Source organism: Calliphora vicina, chromosome 3 (assembly GCF_958450345.1).
Source record: "Calliphora vicina chromosome 3, idCalVici1.1, whole genome shotgun sequence".
Lineage (NCBI taxonomy): Eukaryota > Metazoa > Arthropoda > Insecta > Diptera > Calliphoridae > Calliphora > Calliphora vicina.
Genome location: NC_088782.1, coordinates 37633663 through 37655399, shown reverse-complemented (window position 1 = coordinate 37655399; position 21737 = coordinate 37633663). Strand labels below are relative to the sequence as shown.

Genomic DNA, 21737 nt, shown 5'->3' with positions numbered 1-21737 from the left:
TAATGCATTTCGGTAGCTGTCAGACGGATTCTGTCAGAATTAGTATAAAAAGAAACATGAAAAACAACAAGAGTTCAGAACGTCCATTTAAATCATTTTAGTTCATAGTTAAAAACTGAACTAATTCAGCAAAAGATGTGAACTAGCTCTGAATGTGGTCGTGCAAATAAAGTTGATTTCAACATTCGCTAGACTCAATGTTTAAGTTGATTGAAGGTCAAGAAGGGCTTATCACAGCTCTTTGAAATGTGTTCAGCTGAAATTAGGAACTATTCCCTCATTCCTCCCTCTCATATCCTATTTCCTTGTTGCATGAGTGTTGGTCAAAAAAAAATAACTTTCATTATTTGCAAAACTACACAACTCACTATCTGGAGGATTTTAATGCAAACACAATTAAAGATATTCGCAATTTAGTACATCATTATTGATTATAAAATACTTAAGTTTTGGCCAAAATTAGTTTGATCTTATGAAACTTTGGTAAGAGTGAAACGATAAATATCGAAAACCAACTACCTTTTTAATTTCATATATTCGAAAAATAGCCCCTCCCCTGTGTTGCTAAATTAAATGCAATTGAAAATGTTTGAGCTAATTGATTCATTTTCTTGTAAAAGCTTCTGAATCAAGGTGGAACGAATTTCCCGCATCCAATAAAGTACTTTTTCAAAATTCCCAGAACAAAAATCAAGACGAATTTGTCTTACCAGATATTGAAAGATTTACGAAAGACGAAAAATTTACCAAAAGTTCATGCGCCACGGAAGCAGCAATATGAGAATAATTCATTAATAGAAAGAGTAAGATGAGTGCAAAAATAATGAGAGTCAGGAACCTTAAATTACTCCCCAAAATATTAAAAAATTCTTCAATGTAAATATCAAATTTAAAAATTTCAAGCGACAACTCTTAAATTCACAAGAGTTTATTGGTATTTAAAAATACCATCTAACAGAAATCAATGATCCTTTCTTCATGCTCCCTCCTTTTAACAGCATACCTGTTGTTATACGTCGTACCTACAGCAATACTCTTTCGCATAGTCAGTTATTTGAGGTTTTGTGGTTGAAAACAACGTGTGTCTCGGGATATTGTGGCTTTTTCGTTGTTGCAGTTGTATCAATCAATTGCCAGTGAATGGTTTTCTCCCCAATTCTTGCCATTGGTTTTCGGTTTTTGCATTAATTCAAGCCAGGAATAAAAATAAAAATGTTAAGGAAAAAATACGTGGAGGAAGTCTTACAAAAACAAAAGTTAAACTTAGCCAGCAACAGTTGTTCAGTTGTGGTGTTGTTCAGATTTTTATTTCGTTTCCTGCAGTTGCAGATTCTACTGGGTCTTGTTAAACATGGAGGCAAGTTTAAATTAAATGAAAACAATATTGTTGCATGTTGTTGCTAAATGAATGAACAACAAAAAAAAATAATGTTGCTAAAATGTACCTTTTTATTGTTCGGTTTTTTTTTTTGGTGGAGAAAAGTTTATGTTTTTTTTGTTTTCAATAAAAAAGGTCGTGTATGAAAGTTTTTGTTGTTGTTTTTAAAAAATGACCTTGTGAATATGGTTAGTGTTCGTTTGGTGATTTCCTGTTGAATTTTTAAAATTGTTTATTGTTGTTACTAAATCTCAGTGTGGACTTTAGCGTTTTTTGTTTGTTTTTTGTGTTTATTTTTTGGTTTTCAAATGAATTTGTTTTCAATTTTCATTGTATTGGCAACTATCAATCATTTTTTTCAGTATTTGTTTCGTATTTGTTGTTAGTTGTGTGTGTGTTATTTTTTTTTGTCAGTTTGTCTGATGTAGTCTCTTGTTATAATGAGAAAACTTCCGGCCATTATCTTGTGTTGTTTTATGTTTTTTTCTAAGTTTTTTTTTTTTTTTCAATTTTTCGAAATTTTTTTTTAACAGAAGTAACCAACCTATTTTATGTATTAGATGTTTTGGTTTATTTAACTTGCAGCAGCCAAGTTAAGGAAAGACACTTCTTAACACATTTGGCCAAAGATCATTAGGAAAAGTGCAGCAGGTTGTCACCAACAATGTTGACAACTATTGAACCTCTTCTGTCAACTTAGCCATACAAAATGTTATGACACTCTCTGATATTTTTAAGCATTTGGCCAAAGATCTTTAGGATAATTAGTTGAAAACTTGTTGGCACTTATCTCGGCAGCATTAATTCGATTGATGTGGGTACTAATGAAGACTTTGTCTCTCGCAATCACAAAACAATGGCCTCCTATCATAATCTGGGAAATGTTTGAAAATCTAAAGCTTTATCTTTCGAAATCGTCATACACATCTATAAAATCGCATTATATTTAGATTTCCAAGCGAATAAAAAATCATTCGAATAAAATAATTTAATTAATCGGTTTAAAAATTAATTTTTAACCATGTTTAATGATATACGCTTGCTTAGAAAAATAATTTTTTATGAAAATTTATATTTTTGGCAAAAATTTATTAACGAATAAAAATTATTCCTACGATTATTCGACTATTATTCATCCCAAAAATTCTTTAAAGTAATTTGTTTCACTAAAAGTTGTAAGATATTGCATTTTCTTTAGATTTCAAAGCGAATAAAAAAATTATTCGAATAATTCGGAAGATTCCTCTCAAGATAAATACATTTGAAAACATATTTACTTCGTAGAAATTTTAAATCATAAGTTTGTGTGAAAAATTTTAGCGAATAAAAAATTATTCGAATAATTTGAAAAGTACGAATAATCGAAACATCTTTCAAATTGGAAATAAATTTAAAATACTTATTTAAAATGTTAAAAAACGGCTAAAAAAAAACCATAATTTTGAAAAAACAAAAATAAAGCAATTTATTCGAATAGTTTCTATCGATTATTCGTTTTACTATTACAGTAAAAACTTCTCGTAATTGAGGTAATTTTAAAATTATTACGTTTTAGCAAATACAATTTAAAAGTTGTAAGATATTACATTTTCTTTAGATTTCAAAGCGAATAAAAAAATTATTCGAATAATTTGGAAGATTCCTCTCAAGATAAATACATTTAAATATATCTTTACTTCCTAGAAATTTTCAATAACAAGTTTGTGTGATAAATTTCATAGAATAAAAAATTATTGGAATAATTTGAATACAAATTTTAAACTGATTACGTTTTAGCGAATACAATTTAATACGACTAATTTTAAGAGAACGAATAATCGAAAAATTACTCGACTGGAAAATGAATTTTGGAAAATTCTTGTAAACGTTAATTAAATAAGGGGAAAATTCAATATTTTGAAGTAATTTTAAGGCAAATAAAATTTTATTCGAATAATTTCTTCCGATTATTCGTGGAAAAATATAAGTAAAAACTGCTAAAATTTCATTTAAATATAATATTAAATGGTATTACAATAGTAGTAGCGAATAAAATATTATTCGAATAATTTCTAACTATTATTCGTTTCATTATAACAGTAAAAACTGCTCGAAATTGATAAGATTTTATTCGAATAATTTTAAAAGAACGAATAATCGAAAAACTATTCGACTGAAAAATTAATTTTGGATAATTCTTGTAAAGGGAAAAATCCAATATTTTGAAGTAATTTTAAGGCAAATAAAATTTTAGTCGAATAATTTCTGCCAATTATTCGTGGGAAAATATAAGTAAAAACTGTTAAAATTTCATTTAAATATAATATAAAATGGTATAACATACAATAGTATTCTCTAAATTATAAATTTTGTAAAAAAAAAATGTTAGCGAATAAAATATTATTCGAATAATTTCTAACGATTATTCGATTCATTATAACAGTAAAAACTACTGGAATTTGTAGTAATCTTAAAATGAGTAATTTTAGGCGGATGAATCAAAAACCCATAAAGAATCGGCAAGTCAAATTCGTTTGATCTTTATACAGTTTTGTTTAATGTTTAAAGCCTTATTTTGAGCAGAAATGATCCTGTTTTTATTATCATTTTTTTTCAGAAAAATATTAAAAAATTGATTTGAAATATTTTGTGCTTTTACAACTTATGTTGGATTTGACTATTTAACCATTCATAAATTTATTAATGCACCCCATTTTTTAAATTTCCAACGTCAATAAGTTTGCACATTCCTGCATGTTGAGTACTATTGACAATTGTCGGTACAGAGAATTTTCGAATTACGTGTAGATTAGAAAATGTTTCATTTTTGTAGTTTTTCTAAATAGAAAAACTAGTTTAATGACATTTAATTAAAATGCTAGTTAATTAAATAATACCGGTAGATTATGCTGTACATATTTGGTAATACAATGAAAACTAATCAGTTTTTTACTCTTATAAGACAAATGTTTAACTGCATAAGGTTTGCCTCAGACAAAGCAAATCTTTTTGAAAATTAAAAAAAACACACATTTTATGCCACAAATCAAAGTAATTAATCTTAAGCGTATAAAGTTAAACAAAAATGTGATTTAAAAACTTTGACATTTTTAGAACATTATTGTTACAAATTCAATTAATTTGCTAGACTTACGTATTCACATAAGATTAACTTACATATTTTAACTGCATTATATTGTTCATTAAACCAATACATAAATTAGCTGAAAGAGATCTTGATTTGGTTTTACTGTTTCAAACCATAATTAATTTAATTTTTGTTTTTTAATTTGATTTATTGGTGTCAACTCAGTTAATTTAAAACTAAATCTGTTCACACACACAAAAACAAATGTAATAATAATACAATGATTTCAAATTAAATGTAAATCAGACAAAAGTGACAAAAACAGAATGACAATCAAAAAAACACTTACAGCCTACAGAATTTATCTACTCATACGCTGCTGGTTTGTTGTTGTTTTTATTGTTGCTGTCATTTGCAAGTAAAATATAACACCCCACCACCTGTCCTACACTCTTTTGAAATGAAGTTACAAACTCGTTGCGCATCGCTCAAACGCACACAACCCACTATATAATGGACTTGAATGCAAACAAATTTAGGCTGATCACAGTTTAAGCAAATTGATTAACATCTTTATGGATTAAATAAAAATACTTAAACTTTCCGATTTTGACTGTGGTAAAATCCGGCCAAAATGTTTTGTTTTGTTTTTATAATTTTTATAAAATTTTGATGGTAAATTTTTCTTAACACTTCAGAATATACAGTATCATAACTATTTTGGCTATAAAGTAACTATATGGTTATTTATAGAGCTGTAAAGTCAAAGGTTTTTTCTTGTCATTTTAAAGTTTTTTTTTCAAATTAGCACATGTTTTAATAAAACACTTAGCAGTTAACCATTCCACGTGGTTATTACGGAGTTTTTACGTGTTGTTTTTATATAAAACTAGTTGACCGCCCCGGCTTCGCAGGGTAGCATTTACTAATGTTAGTTCCTCAAGTTTCTCCAACCCTGCCTGTTCTTATTTATTTGCAAATAAAATATAAAGAACCCGGTTTTAGCCGTATTTTTTAAATTTTTTTTCTTTACAAACCATATCCTAAAAATCAGCCAAATCTCTCTAGCCGTTCTCACGTGATGACATTACATACATGGACCATTTCATTTTTATATACACATCTGCTCAAAATAATAGATACACCAAAATTTATTTTTTAAAAACGAAAAAAAATAATGGTATATTGTAAAATTATAAAAAAAATTCAGTTCTCCACTCTTCTGGGCATACTGGATATCAAGTTCTGACACTTCTCCAATGGAATCTCGTACCATATTTTTTGCGTTTTCTCCCATAAATCGTCTTTATTTTTGAAAACTTCCTTCGAAAGCCTTATCTTTAATTCACTCCACAAGTTTTCTATTGGGTTTAAATCAGGGGATTGGCTGGGCCAGCTTAAAACAGGTACGTTATTCTCCAAGAACCAGTTTTTAACTAATCTTGAACTATGTTTTGGGTCGTTGTCCTGCTGGAATGTCCATATTAATGGCATATTTTCCGATGCATATGGAAGCATTACGTTTTCCAATATGTCTCTATACCCACTAGCATTCATGGTATCTTCTATTCGGAATATCGGACCAACACCATTCCATGAAAAGCAACCCCAAACCATTATGTTTCCCCCGCCATGATTTACCGTCTTTTTTGTAAATTTAACGTGGAATTCTTTTCCTTTTGGTCGGCGTACATTTCTTTGGCAGTCGTTTCCAAACAAATTTATTTTTGTTTCGTCGCTCCATAAAATATTTCTCCATTTTTTTTCGCCTTCACACCCGGACCATTGTAAGTGCTCTTTATCAAATTCTAATCTTGTCTTGATATTTTTTTGGCGCATTAGTGGCACTTTTCTGGCAATTCTTCCCGGCAATTTAGCTTGTAAAAGACGACGACGAACTGTTTGTGGACTGATTTCGTTACATAGCTCCGCAGAAATAGCTTTCGATGATATGTTTCTGGACTGGTTTTCTTTGGTCTACCGCGAGTTTCTCTTTTTTGTTTTTTAGATAAAGCATTTTGGACAAAATGTAAAGATCTTCCTATGCTCTTTGCTATTTCCCGTAATGATTTTCCTTGATTTCTCATCGTTTGAACAATTTTTTTCTCATCTTCGGTACAATGATGATTTCGCCCCATTTTCTTCAAAAGAGTCCTATTTTTTATAAAATTGTTGCTAAAATTTAAATTATACTTACTGTTTCACGTAAATAGGAACAAAAAATTGCACAAAAAAAAAATTGTATATAAACAAATTACAAATTACTGATGTGTATCTATTTTTATGAGCAAATAATTTTTTGTAATTCAAATAAATTCGTTTTTAAAAATCAACATGAAAGCAAATAGTTGCCAGATTTTTGACTGACATGACATTGCCAGATAGAAATTTTAATAATATGATGTATTCTTAACGCTTGCGAGGAAATTTTCAATGTTACCGCCATTTAAATTTTTTCCAATTAGGTGTATCTATTATTTTGAGCAGATGTGTATATACTAGTTGCCCCGGCTTCGCCCGGTAGCATTTACTAATGTTAATTCTGCATACTTTAGGGAGCTTTTTTATTACAGTTGACTGGACTCCTGAAAATTTCGAATCGAATAAAAAAACAAGTAAGAAAGTATGGTCGGTCAAGCCCGACCATATAATACCCTACACTAAGTAAAAGAGCAAAACAAAATTTTCTTTTAAAATTTCAATAATTTATATTTTTGAGTGATTTTCGGAAGTGGGGTCATATGGGGGCTATGACCAATTATGAACCGATCACCATGAAATTAGGTCGTGTGATTTATGTCTATATTAAAGTTAACTATGTTGAATTTTAATTATGGACCGATCGTAACAAAATTTGGTGACATGAATTTTGTGTATATAAAACTTATTTGGAGCGGAATTTGTGGAGATACATATATAAATTAAACATTTATGACCGATAAAGTCCAATTTCGGGAGGACATTTGTATGGGGGCTAGGTGAAAAAGTGGACCGATTTCAGCCAGTTTCAATAGGCTTGGTCCTTGAGCCGAAAAAATAATATGTACCAAATTTGATCGAAATATCTTCAAAATTGCGACCTGTACTCTGCGCACAAGGTTTACATGGACAGCCAGCCAGCCAACCAGACGGACGGACGGACGGACATCGACTCAAAAAGTGATTCTAAGTCGATCGGTATACTTTAAGGTGGGTGTTAGACTAATATTTTTGGGCGTTACAAACATCTGCACAAACGCATAATACCCTCCCCACTATGGTGGTGTAGGGTATAAAAATCAGCCAAATCGCCCAGCCGTTCTCACGTGATGACATTACATACATGGACCATTTCATTTTTATATATGTATATAGAAGATGAAGTGATTAGGAACTAGTTTTAAATCTATAGAAACTAAATTAAAAAAAAGTTTGAAAGGTTAGAAAAAATTAAAAGAGGCTATTAGAGGTTAAGTGTAAATTACATCTAATACTGTATTTGAACATCGAAATATTTATCGATCGATCGGCTATGTTATTCTTAATACAAATTCCAAATTTCAATAATTTGTATGAATAAATAAAGAAGTTATTTATTTTTGTCCGGAATGGTCTTATATACGTCGTTGCAAAGGTCTTTGAAATATCTATCATTAGATATCCATATTGGCTATATTAATGACTTAGTAATCCAGATATAGGTAAAAAATCGAGGTTGTCCTGGTTTTTTGCTTATATCTCCGCCATTTGTGGACCGACCGACAGACAGACAGACGGACATGGCTTAATCGACTCCGCTATCTATAAGGATCCAGAATATGTGTATATACTTCATAGGGTCGGAAAATTATATTGCGGAAATTACAAACGGAATGACAAACTTATATGTACAAATATGTCTGCAAAAGTACAAATGTCTGTATAAGAACTTAGCACTGACACTGTGATTATCCTTAATTATGTAAATGTAACAACAATAACAACAACGATAGTAGACTTGAGTGAATATGCCTACAGCATAATTAACTTAACAAAACCACATTTTAATAAACATTTACTGTGAAGTTACACGAGTAAGCAAAAGAAAAAGAAGCACAAGCCAGTGTCAGAAAGAAAATTAAAAAAAAGAAAAAAAAACATACGTCACACTATCACTTTGACAGCTAAATACTGTAGTTACTTTTGACAATTAAAACAGTTATATGCTCATTTGAACACAACAACATGAAACAGCAACAACAACAACAACTACTACAACAACATGTGTTTACAGTCGAAATTATGGAGAAATGTAAGAAGAACAAACAAACTGTGAGTGTTTTAATGAAACAATAACAACAATAATTGTTGGTGTTGTTGTTGATGTTTACGCTGGTTACAACCAAAATAACAAAAAAAATACCATCAACCATGTGTAGGTGGAGTTGTCACGTGTTTTAAAAACATTGAAAAAATACACTATAATCAAACACACATAAATAAATTTATTATACATACATTTAAACATGGATATAATACTACAGATACTAGTAAATGCATGTAGTTTGACTACAATGGGCCAATTCATCCAATCCGTACAATCATCCTATAACTTTGAAGTATAGTAAATGTCAACTTTAACATATTCTAGCTTAACCTGCATTTAAATTTTACACTTCTCTCTTTTGAAAACTTCGAGTAATTTCAATATTAATACAGACAATCTTGCGAAATCTTAATTCTTACTTTATTAATATTTGAACTTTATAATTTTCACGTTTAATGTAATAAAATTTATTTTTCCATCTGCCCTACTGTGCATTGTCATGCAATTTTGTTGTGCAATACATATTTTTATACTTTGGCCAGATAGCACACGAGTTGTAGTAGTAAAACTTATTTAACAGTGTAGCCAAATGCATCAGCAAACAACAATGGCAACAAAAACAACATAAAAAGTAAAATTGAAGAGGAGTTGACACATGTTATTGCAGTGTCTGTTGCACTTAATTGTTGAAGTACGTTCATGCCTAGTAAAAACTTATTGTCTACCTTTTTTCGTTTTTTTTTCTTTTCTTCTTAACTCTTCAGACAGACAGCTGGACAGACAAAACAACCAAATTTTGGTTAAAATTAAAAACACTATGAACAAACACAAAAAATAAACGCAATCTGATTTGTTTGCAAATCTGTTCAATTTTATTTCATGTGTTTTTTTTATAATTTTTTGGGTTTAACCACTTGTCTGAAATTTGTAATCTATACTCTCTAACCTGTGCCTGCTGCTTGAACTCATCTTTGTTTTTTTTTTCCTCAAGTGCCAAATGGTCAACAAGTGTTCATGATGATCATATTATATTTTTTTTATATTCAGGCTCTGCCAGCCAGCCGTCATTGTGTATCCTTTAGGTATGAGTCTATGTTTAGTACGTGTATGTTTGTATGTCTACATATGTATAGAGTTGGTTAGTTTCAGGCTCTAAGTAACCTTAGACATGAAATCTGGGCAGAGTAAATTTCTCGTTTTTAATTATAATTTTTAAAAAAAACTTCTCATATTTCATTATGATAAATTATTTGTTCTGTTTTTAATGGGGTGACCAGTTTTCAAGTGATCTGATTAATTAACAGCCTACGTTTCGTTATTGTAAAAAAAACCTAAGCTTTCAAAAGAAAATGAGTCCGAAAACCTAAATTCTTTAATAAATAGTATCTAAATGAATGAAACAAACACACCTGTTTTGTAAATCGAATCCCAGGAACGACTTCGTTTTTAAACGCATTCACATATTTTGGTGTTCTGTAAATCGAATCCACATGATTTGCTTTCGAGTAAATAAACTTGTTTTAATGTTGAATTTTGTGCCAACATTGCGTGACATGCGGAAAGTTTGGCTTTACTACTTTAGTTTGAAAAAAAGTGTCGCTGAAGCACATCCATTGCTTGTCAAGGCTTCTGGTGAATTTGTTGCATCGGTTTCAACATACGAGAGATTGTTTGTTTGGTTCAAGGCCAGCCAATAAAGTTCGAAGACCAAGGATTGGAGGCATAACTCCAAGAAGATTGTTGTCAAACACAACAAAGATCTTGCTAAATCATTGGGAGCTTCTCAAGCAGCAATTTCAAAACTTTTGCGAGCAGCAGTATTTATTTAAAAGCAGGAAATTGGGTATCATGCGAATTGAAGCCGAGAGACCTCGAAAGACGATTTTGAATATCCAAAATGATTCACCGAATCATTACTTGCGATGAAAAATGGATCCATTAGTCGCCTTTTACAATGCAGAAATTGAAAGGCAGACAGACGAAGTTTGTGGGTGAGGGGTTGAGGAGGTAGAGTGTGTAGTACACGACTATCTGTACTAGATATTTTTTGATTTTCTTCTCCACTTTTCGCAGTTTTAATGTTGTTGCTTCATATCATTTTTCTCACATCAATGTTTAAATGCATTTGACAATGTAAATATTCATACTGCGAAAAAGAACGAAAAAAGGAAACAAAAAATGTCTGCCTGTCTATTAATTTCGCGATTGTAAAAGGTTTAGCCAAAGTTCAAAAGAGAATGAGAAAAATGGGACTTACGGCCACCCGAAGAGATCGTATGTGACGCCCGGCCAAACAGCGAACAAACTTCCTGCTGAAGGATTTCCTGTCAATTTCAATGTAGAAAAGATCGGGGGGGTCATTCCCTGCCACAACCCAAGTTTACAGCATTGAAAGTTTAAAAAAAAATTATTTATCTGAGAAGCTTGTACCTTTTTGAGCTCAACGATCGTCAAAGCCATAAAATCTGCAACCATTTGAACTTTAATCTTTAACTCGTCGCGTATGAATCCCACTTGGCAGAGTTTTATATCCCTTTAGATTAATTATTTCAGGTTTCCTCTCATATATTTTTATAAAGACAAATATGACATGATGAAATTATTATGGGAAATATATGTTAACCTTTTTATCAACCGTCTAGTTTTGACATATTATTTTTGGGTTCGGTAAAATATCACCTAATTTCCAAAATGTTCATCAATACTTTCAATACTTTTTAAAAATAAAAAAAAATAATAAAGAACTTCAGAGACAAATATTTTGAATCCTCAAAAGCTCCCACATCGCTTTACTGGCCACTCTAAAGTTTTTGTTGTTTAAAATTTCTGCCACCTGCACTTAAGCCCTGCAATAATTTGAAATGCAAACCACAGATGGGCACAATGAAGAAGCAAAAACGAATAAAAAAAAAAATCAGCAAAACTGGTAGAACTAACAGTAGCAACAGCCTACAGCATCAGCAAATATTTAAATGCTACTACAGCAGAGGTATCAAACGCATAAATACTAAAATGCAGATGATGACAATGATCCTCTTAACGAAAATGACCAACGAACACAACAGCAACAATTGGGGAAAAACATTCATTCCGATTTTATTTAACGCTCCAAAAAGAGCAACAAAACACATTTAAACCATTTTAAGTTGTTGTTTAATTTTATTATTGTAGTTTTTGTTGTTGTTGCTTTTCAATTTATTTCATCTACATGGTTTAAACTTTAAAGATTTTCGACTACCGTGTTGCGCTCGAATTATACTCGTACGTACGTGCATGGTAGGTAGATGAGACAGGCATGAAAATAAATATTGAATATTGGTTTAGGAAAATAGAAATTTCGAAAGGGATTGTTATTTTACATGGTTTTCTTAAAATTCGATTTCTTTGGTTGAAGCGCTCGCCGTTGACTGTGACTTTTTTGCAATGCATTGGGAGCTCTTGGAATTCATATGGATTGGTATCGTCCCAAATTTGACAATTTTGTTTGTTAACGTAAATGGACGAATCCCGCGGAAGTTTGCCCGAACAAAATACACATTTTGAAAAAAAAAATTTCATCATTTGCATGTGTTGTTTAATGCCATATCCGTCCATGGTGATTTGGTAAAACAAACTGAATAAATGACAGCCAATACGACAGATGTAGCTTCAACAATATATCCGCTATCAACTGTAAAAATTCGGTTTTACCTATTGGAAGATCCTTTGACAAAAAAAAAATCGAGGTCCTCGTGGTTTTTTTCTTATATGTCGGCCATTTGTGTGCTGATTTTCCCGAATTTAAATAGCAACCGAACTGGGTCTATAGCGAATATATTGACGCATAAATTATGATGTAAGATATTTGGGGCTTCGGTAAGTTCATTTCAACAGACAGACGGACACTATAACGATCATATTCCGGATCTTTTAATATTGGTGTATGACTTAGAAATGCGGTATATTTAAACATTTTTATATTTTATTTTGAAACATTTGTAGAATATAAATTTATTCAAATTATTGTCCATTGTTAACTAGACTTGGGTAGTTCATGAACGAACTAGTTCAATTGAACGATTCCATTATTTGAACTAAATGAACTAGTTCAAATCATATGCTCACTTAGTTCAGTATTGAACTATAAACTAAAATGGTTCATATGTGCGCTCTTAACTTAACGTGTGTTTTCGTAGCTTTTCCTGCTTCTTTTTATACGAATTCTGACATAATGACGAAAAAATAAGGGTCATAATGGATAGATTCTCAGTATTATACGGCAACTGACAGCAAATTAAAAACCCAAGGAGCATTTTAGCTCTAGTATCATGTCTGTTGTTTTAGTTCAGAACAGAGAGACAATTTTAATATTTTATTATAAGAAGACATGTATTACTCGTTTCTTGGTCTTTTATAAATATGTAGTTCAAAAGTCAAAAAGAGCGATTGAACTAGAAGAGCTACCTAGTTCATTTTTGAACTATGAACTAAAATGAGCGGTCATTGAAATGAACTATTGTTAACTATTACTTTTTCCCATCTTGCTGTCAGCATATGTATTTCGCGCTAAAGGAACTTCTCATCTTTTGAGGCCAAGAACGAATTAAGCCAACTTCGGATACACTGTTCTGAAGTGAAGAGTATCCCAGAGAGACAGCATTCTGCTTCGATCTAAATAAATAGTAGTCGGATGGGACAATGTCTGGATTATAAAGCGGGTGAGGCAAAACTTCGCAACCACTTCATTCTAAATACTTTTTAACATGTATTGCAACATGTGGCCGAGCGTTTTTATGATAGAATATTACTGTTTCGTGGCTGGCCGGACCCACCAAATACAGAGCATTACTTTTGAGTCATAGATATTTTGTTTTGGTTTCAATTCGGCTGGTTCGACGGGCTTCAGATACGATCTCTTACGCTTCGGGTTATCGTAATGGATCCATTTTTCACCGCAAGTAATGATTCGATGCAAAAATTATTTTCTTTTATAGCGTTCAAGCAGCATTTCAGACATACAAAATCGTCTTTCCAGGTCTCTCTGCTTCAATTCGTATGGTACCCAATTTTTTTCTTTTTGGATGAATCCTGCTGCTTGCAAACGTTTTGAAATTGGTGATTGAGTAGCTCTTAGTCTTAGTCTTCAAACATTTTTGGCTGGTCTGGGCGATCTTTGTCTTCCGTGTTAAAATCGCCACTCCTGAGCCGTACAAACCATCTCTCCCTCCTTGAAACCGATGAAACACATTCACCATAAGCTTCGTTGAGCAATCGATGTGCTTCGGCGGCACTTTTTGGATAAAAACACCAACGAAAGTATCAATTGAAGATCACTTACATAAAAGTAGTTGCAAAAGTAATAATTTGCAGCGAAAGTTATTAAATATAGAACCAGTTCAGAAGTGTTCCATCTAAGAAGTATTGGATCCGTAACTTCCCCATATAAATAACAATTTCTCAACGACAAATGCATAAGTTTTAAAACAAGTTTTTAATGTTCATTAATGTATTCCTTAAAGCTAGATCAAGCTCATGTCATTCCACCACACAGGATCTGAGTTCCTTCTTAGAAATTACTTTTTCTCTCAGCCAATGGGAAATTCTGCATGTGTATATGTTAAGACCGCATGATCATGTTTAGTTGTATTTCTTTCTTTTTATTTCCATTTATTTGAGCTTTTTGTTGTTGTTGTTGTTGTGGTGGTGGTGGCTGAAGTGAAGTAAAGGTAAATAAGAAGCTGTTATGATTGCTATTGCTGTTGTCGTGTATTTTCAGATGTTTATGTTGCAGGCAGTGCTGGCTGGATGTTGTTGTGGTGTTGGTGGCAGTGGTACGTACGAACGTTTGTTTGTATTGTTGTAGATGATTATGAGATTGTGCGGTAAGCGCGAGTTTTGTGTGGTTTTTTATTTAACTTTAACTTTGGCTTAACTTTTCCAACATACGGGGAACGTACACACAAACACAATACGTTCATATCGTAACGTACCTTACCTTCTTACTACGAATAGTTTACTTTATGCCACCATATGTACCTTACCTTATCTACATACAAACAAACAAGCCAACAAACAAACAAACTAACCATACCCAGCTACTAGTCTTTACAATGTTGAATAGAAGTCAGCGTCGTCATCGTCATCAGCATTTCGTTTTGTATGCCATGCCTGCCATGTTTGCTACTGGTGTTACTCTGGCCTACCCAGTATGAGTCGTCGACAGTGCCCCAGCTAGCGATTTAACCAGCCAGTCATTCAGTCAGTCAGTCACTTGCTCATATTGTTGTTAGTTATTTAGTTGTTGCAACATTGTTGTTGTTACTGCTGCTGCTACTGTTGAGTTTTGAAGTTTTTTTTTTTAGTTGTTGTTTTGATTTTTAGTTTTTTTGTGGATAAAGCACAACATAAATCTGCCGTCGCACTGTGTCATAATTTTAGGAAATGCTACCACAAACCATTTGCGACTCTATAAGAAGCATTTAAGGATATTCGCCTGTCATTGTGTTGGATGAAAGTTTTTTCGTAGACCTTAGATAATACATATTTTCTATTGAAAATACGTAAAATTAGTCCATAAATGGTTGGTAACAAGTGGGTCAATTTGAGGTACTGAGTTGTCATTCTTTGACATTTACTTGGTACAAACTTTAGAAATTTTACCCATGCAACTCTAAACTTATGAATACCGAATTTTAATATTGAAAATATTGTAATATTCGAGCACCTTTTCCTGGAGACCACTGTGCGTAATTTAATCGCTAAATTCGAAGTTGAGAATGAGCCTGAAACATCAATCGTAACAATTGAGCATCACGAGTGGCAATTTACGCAGCATTTTACATAAAGAGCTGCATACTTCATGTTCATGTTGTATAAAGCCAACCGATCATTGTGTGCGGCGAACGGTTGTGAATTGGCACGATTTGGCATTGCCAATTGGCCGCCTCGTTCTTGTGATTTAACGCCGGGGATCTATATTACTCAGGGGCCATTTGAAAAGACAGGTTCACGAGAATAAACTGCAAACAAATGATGTTCTGAGAGATAAAATTTCATGCTGCGAAATAAGCGAAACACTTTTGTAAACTATGGGCAATAATTTATTGAAAAGAACGGGCATATGCTGATATTCTAGAGGTGGACATTTGACCGACATCACATTCCCATATTTGCCCACTCTTTATATAAGAAAAAAAACCTTAAGAGAATTTTTCTATTCCTTTTAGAATCCTAAAAACATCTCTGAATATTAAAATATACCGACATAACCTACAAAGTATTTGAGACAGATCTGTGCCTACAGAATTTAAATTTAATTAGTACCATGATACCTTAACATCATATATTTGTCCAAATATCCATCAGAGAATCTATAAATTTCCAGAAGTTAACTTTTCAACATTTTTAAAAATCTCACAAATGCAATTCGGACAAATGAGTAACAGACAGTGTAGAGTGTTTCCATTCCATTGGCAACAAATTCGGTTGCTATCACGAATCTGTTTTCTCTGTGTACCTTAGTTACCGACTTTTACAGTTGTGGCTACACAATTTTAGAAGGGGTAACAAAATATCGGTTGCTTCAACCGAAATTCTTCTTTATCAACTGATTTTTTGTTGACAGAACTGAAAAATTCTATGTTTGCAACCGAATCATTCGATTGGCAAGGAATTCGGTTGCTACTATGAATCTGTTTTCTCTGTGTACCTGTTAAAAAGTATTTAGAATGAAGTGGTTGCGAAGTTTCTTTATAGTCCAGACCGTGTCCCGTCCGACTACTATTTGTTTCGATCGATGCAGAACATTTTGGAACAGAGTATCCGATATTGGCTTGATTCGCTCCTTTTCCCTTCGGGGATGCTCACCGTTCATTAGCGATTGACGATTTTTTGATATAATTGATATTAGTATGAATGTTAAAAATTTGGTCGTTCGTTTGATTGAGTTTCTGTTTCATCTAAAATCATAAAATATTTTTAAGTTTTCTCGTAGAAAATGCGCCACTGTGCGACGTACTCTTATCATGGAGTCATAACGTTAGTTTGATGTTTTTTTTTGTTGGTTGGTTTTTTTCGTCTCTTATTGCTGTTGTATTTGTTTCTTTATGTTTATTTTATGTTGATGTTGTTGTTGTTGCTGCTCCTGTTGTTGTTTTTGGTTAATGCCATAAACGCGGTTATATGTTTATTAACGCGCGCGCGTTCCATGTGTACATGATTGTAGAGTAGTCCACATATATGTACTCGGTACACAGTGTGTCTGGATAGCAGCAGTAGTGGACGGATGGATGGATAGATGTGGTTTAGAGATTGGTTTTGCATACAAACCAGGCCAGGTAAAAGAAACAACAACAAGAACAATAAACATCAAATGGAACTAAGAAAATGAAAACAGCAGCAGCAACAACAGCAAATAACAAATAAATCAGATAAAATGCTTCCTTCATACGGATATAAATGCATAAATATGTACATGTGGGAGGCAGAGCAACGTATGTTTGCCATACAAGCAATTTCATTTTTTTGTTTTTCTAAATAAACATTAAAATTTAAATAAATATGTAGTTTTTTTCTGCTCTTCTAGTTGTAAACAACAACAGCCAACCCACAAAACCACAAATAACTGAAAAACAATGCAATTCAAATATTTATTCAATATTATTATTATTCTTTATGATGGTTGTTGTTTTTTTCGTGTTCTTCTTAATTTTATTATTATTTTTTGTTAATAACACTCGTACACAAACACAAACAACACAAAGCACCCTGTTTATCATAAATCCTCATTTTGTTGTTGTCTGTTGGTTGTTGTTTTTGTCAATATTCCCTCATATTTTTGTAGTAGTTGTTGTTGTTGTTGGTATTTATGCATTCTTTTCATAATCTCACCTGTATTTGTTTTTTCTTGTGTTTCTTTTATGTTGAATTTAAAGTGCATACAGAGTGGAAGTTGTTAACGGAGTTGCCATGTTCATGTTAAAGCCAGATTTTAATGGGATTGTTTACATAAAATGGGCCTCAACGAAAATTATACTGACATAATATTCGGTCAAACACATGTTTGGCTACCGTTACCGGTAAGCTACTGTTACCAAGTTGCCTCTAAATACCGTTACCGATATTCTATAAATACGAGGACGTTTCAATTAGTCCGCGACTTTTTGAATGAAACACAGGTTTTTGGATAAAAAAATCATTCTATTTTTCAACATAGCCTCCTTTGAGCTTTCTACACCTTGTCCAACGTTTCTCCAATTTATTTATCTCGTCCAAAAAATAAGATTTGTCGAGATCATCAATATAGTTATTTGTTTGTGAGAGAATTTCATCGTTGGAGTCAAATCTCTTTTCGCTGATCCGTTTCTTCAGGTTTCGAAACAGGAAATAGTCAATCGGGAATAAATCCGTAGAATATGCCGTATGAGGATGCAGTTCGTAGTCTAATTCATGTATCATTGCATTGTCTTGGTGGAAAATTTATTTTTTCTGGCACAAAAGCGGTCGTTTTTTATCAAAAGCTCATTAAATCGACCGAATAAGTTGACATAATATTCGCCATTGTTAGTTTTACCTTTTTGAAGGTAGTCAATGGGGATTATACCGAGTGCATCCCAAAAAACAGTCGCCATGACTTTATTGGCTGACAATCCCACATTGTCTTTCTTTGGCGCCGATTCACCCCGAGAAACCCAATGTTGTGTTGTGGTGAATCCACGTTTCGTCCATATTGCGGTTGAACAACGCCAAACACTCCTGCGAAGTTGTCACACGATTGCGTTTGTGATCGATTGCCATACCCATGCGATCATTAAAAATTTAAAACACTTAGGTATGTAAGATGCCTATGGCTTCCACAATTTCTTGCACTTTCAATCTCCGATTTCCCAACACCATATCGTGAATTTTTTCAATTGTTTCGGGTGTAGAACGGTAATAGGCATCTTCCGTGTTTAGTCGACCTCAACGAAATTCAGTAAACCGCTATTTTATCATTGAAATTGCTGAAGCAGAGTTCCCATAGTATTTATTAAGCTTAGCCTTGGTTTGAGTGATGGTAATGCTTAATGAGCACACGAAATTCCCTTTTTTCCTCCATTCACGCGGTAGTCTACTATCAATGGCTGTCAAACAAACTAAATGACCACAGCTTGTTTAAAATTTTGACAGGATTCAACTGACAGATGCCTGTTGACAGGAGCAGTGTTGCCCTTTCAATTAAAAGGCTGAATTCAAAAAGTCATGCACTTATTGACCCGCCTTCGTAACACAGTGATAAAAATGTCAACGAAAACCCTAGATGTTCTCATGTAGCAATTCTGCTTTGTTAGAGTCCAGAGATGATATGATAAATAGTACGGAAATATTTTTAGTTTCATACTTAAAATTGTGGCATTTGACAAATTTTTCAAGGCGAACTATAAAACTTGTTCGGACTTGTTCATCGGGAAATAGGATATGTTGGAATGCTAGACCACTATCTGTTTGTCAGAAGTCTGGTGAAACAATCAGGAACAGCCAATAATGTATCATTTTGCACCGCAAGAATGAAGGCCACATAGTTAACACACTTTAAATTAATTATCTGTAGTGATTGCCTTGTACTATCCGACCAACGTTGGTCATCGACAAGTACTTTTTATTCATACTGTTATTATTTGTGAGGCCACATGATCTTTTGTGCAGCCCTTAACAGGCTCAGACTTATGATGCTAATTACTCTTATTTATTGAGATACAATGCAGCTAAGAAACTTTCTAGCCTCTTGGATTTGCGCGACCTAGTCAGGGGTATCATCGTATACCATGCAAATCTGCATTGTTTGGACTCAACACTGCCCAAAGAAAATTTATTATATCTAAGTCTGGTAAATCACTCTAATCGAGCAATATAATTTTCTGGGCTTTACTTAACTTAAATTAAATAAACCAGCCTTGGTAACCCTCAAATCTTGCTTTTGTAAAAATGACATCGCTCCGCACTTGAGCGCGGTGCGATAATAATCTCAAGCGTATTTCGGTAGCTACTGCTGCGTAAATTACACTTGAAATCACGACAACAACAACGTGCCTGAGTTTTTTTTTTGTTTTTTCTGGTTTTTGTTGTTTATTTTTGTTCATTCCCTAATCTGTTTATGTCACGTTTTGTATACTTTTTTGTCTCTCTTTCTTTTCATTTTGTTTATTTTTTTCTTCATTTTTGAGGTGTATTTAAGTTTTTTTGTTTTTTTTTTTTGTAGGAATTGCATTGTTGTTTTTGTATTTGGTTTAAAAATTTACACTACATTGTGTGGTGCGGTGGTTGTGGTAAGAGGATTCATTAAAATAAGTGTTAATTAGAAGAGGAGTAGTATGTATTGCGTTTAGTATGATGTGTATCCTTTAAAAATGGGTTTTGGGGAGGCGACACTCGTTGGAGAATTATAGAATTGTACTTGCTAAGTTGTAATAGTTTCGGGAATAGATACAATTTTTATATTCTTTAGACTGCAAGGATAATTGGGACATCCAAAAATCATATATCTATTATTAGTTGTCGTTGAATATCATAAATTGATGCAAAGAAATCTGCAGAAACAATAGCTACAGGATATCGGAAAACACCGTATCGGAATATTCAATATATTAGCTTCATGCTTAGAATAACATTTTTGAAAGACTAATTTGGTACAAGATTTAGAAGTCAGTGCATTTAAAGTACCTTACTAGAGACACTAAATTTTTCTGGAAATGGAGTAGATATTTATTAAGTTAGAAGTTAACGACCATCAAGGATATGTTCTAACTGCATAACACGGAGTAGTATTTTTTACAAATATCTAATGGAGCATTCCATTGTTGGTTTTGGATTAGAAAACATTTACAAAGAAGTCAGTGTCTAATAGCAAGTCCATGATTTTTTTTTTTTAAACAAACACAAACTGCGAAGCGTTTTGCTTGTCTGCAGTTACACTCAGAGTTTCTGGCGGGAATCGAACCCGCAACCCTCAGATTAATAGTTCAGCACACTATCGAGGCGATATCGCAACCAATGAGGTTCTACCGAGATGCGATTATTGCTAGTTGAAAACTTTAACCAATACCCAGCCATGGGGACGTGAAATACCGCTAAACCTTTAATGAATAAGTAAATTGATCTGAGCTTCATACTCAGTTCAATCTAAGCCAAATATACTCTCCCTCATATTAGCCAAGCCCATACATTGACAGACTAGAAGAAATATCGTATCTTCCTCATTGTGACAACTGCTACAATAGTCCATCAATTGACGCGTGTTGTTTTCATGCCAAACCCACCACATTCACAGATGAATAAGTAGATGGATGTGACCTATAAATATACGCTATCTCGTATTAACCAAGACTATGCAATGACAGACTAGAAGATATATTTTCTTCATTGTGACAATTTATACAATAGTCGTTGAACAGTAGAACTTGCCCCATATCGTAAGTACCATGTGCGGTGTCCTCTAATAGTTTATATCTGCAATTTTCAATAATCAATATAAACAATAATCCCGACCTGCTAACATTATTTACGGGACATGTTAACCTCGCTATAGTACATTTGACCGTTGGACTAGCCATTTCAAAGTCCAAGAACAATGTCAGAGAATGGGCCAGTCATATCACCGCCCCTCATACTGGCCAATGAATTCGCTAAACAATTGCTCCGGCTCAGTATTCTTTTATCAGATCATATGCCTCTACCATTAAATTGAGGGTCATTTGTATCGCCATGAAATCCGCCTGGTAACCAGCTTAGCATAGGAAAATGTTATTTCGAAGGCGTGGACTGCAGCGATTTTGTTATCATAATATTAGTAGTCCTAACAACATGTGCAACGGCAACATTCCACTCACACTACATCCTATAAGACAGTTTCAACTTTAAATATCCATTCGGAATCATTTGCACTAATTGCTCTGTTGCATAAATATAAGGACAAATTGGGCCAATTTATCCTATTTGAGATGTTGAGATTCCTGTCATAGAGTTAACAGATTCGTAGTAGCAAACGAATTTGT

The 21737-nt window shown here is 32.9% G+C and overlaps 2 protein-coding genes and 1 non-coding gene across 3 annotated transcripts in view; 2 read left to right on the top strand and 1 right to left on the bottom strand.

The window, feature by feature from the left end:
• Positions 1-21737, bottom strand: part of LOC135953298 (oocyte zinc finger protein XlCOF7.1-like) — a 107857-nt gene that overhangs the window by 9784 nt on the left and 76336 nt on the right. The gene's annotated exons all lie outside the window — the stretch shown is intronic.
• Positions 1-21737, top strand: part of LOC135953297 (elongation factor-like GTPase 1) — a 328020-nt gene that overhangs the window by 299743 nt on the left and 6540 nt on the right. The gene's annotated exons all lie outside the window — the stretch shown is intronic.
• On the top strand, positions 20708-20839 carry LOC135956105 (U4 spliceosomal RNA). Its single transcript, XR_010576345.1, has one exon. It is a non-coding gene; the product is annotated as a U4 spliceosomal RNA (small nuclear RNA).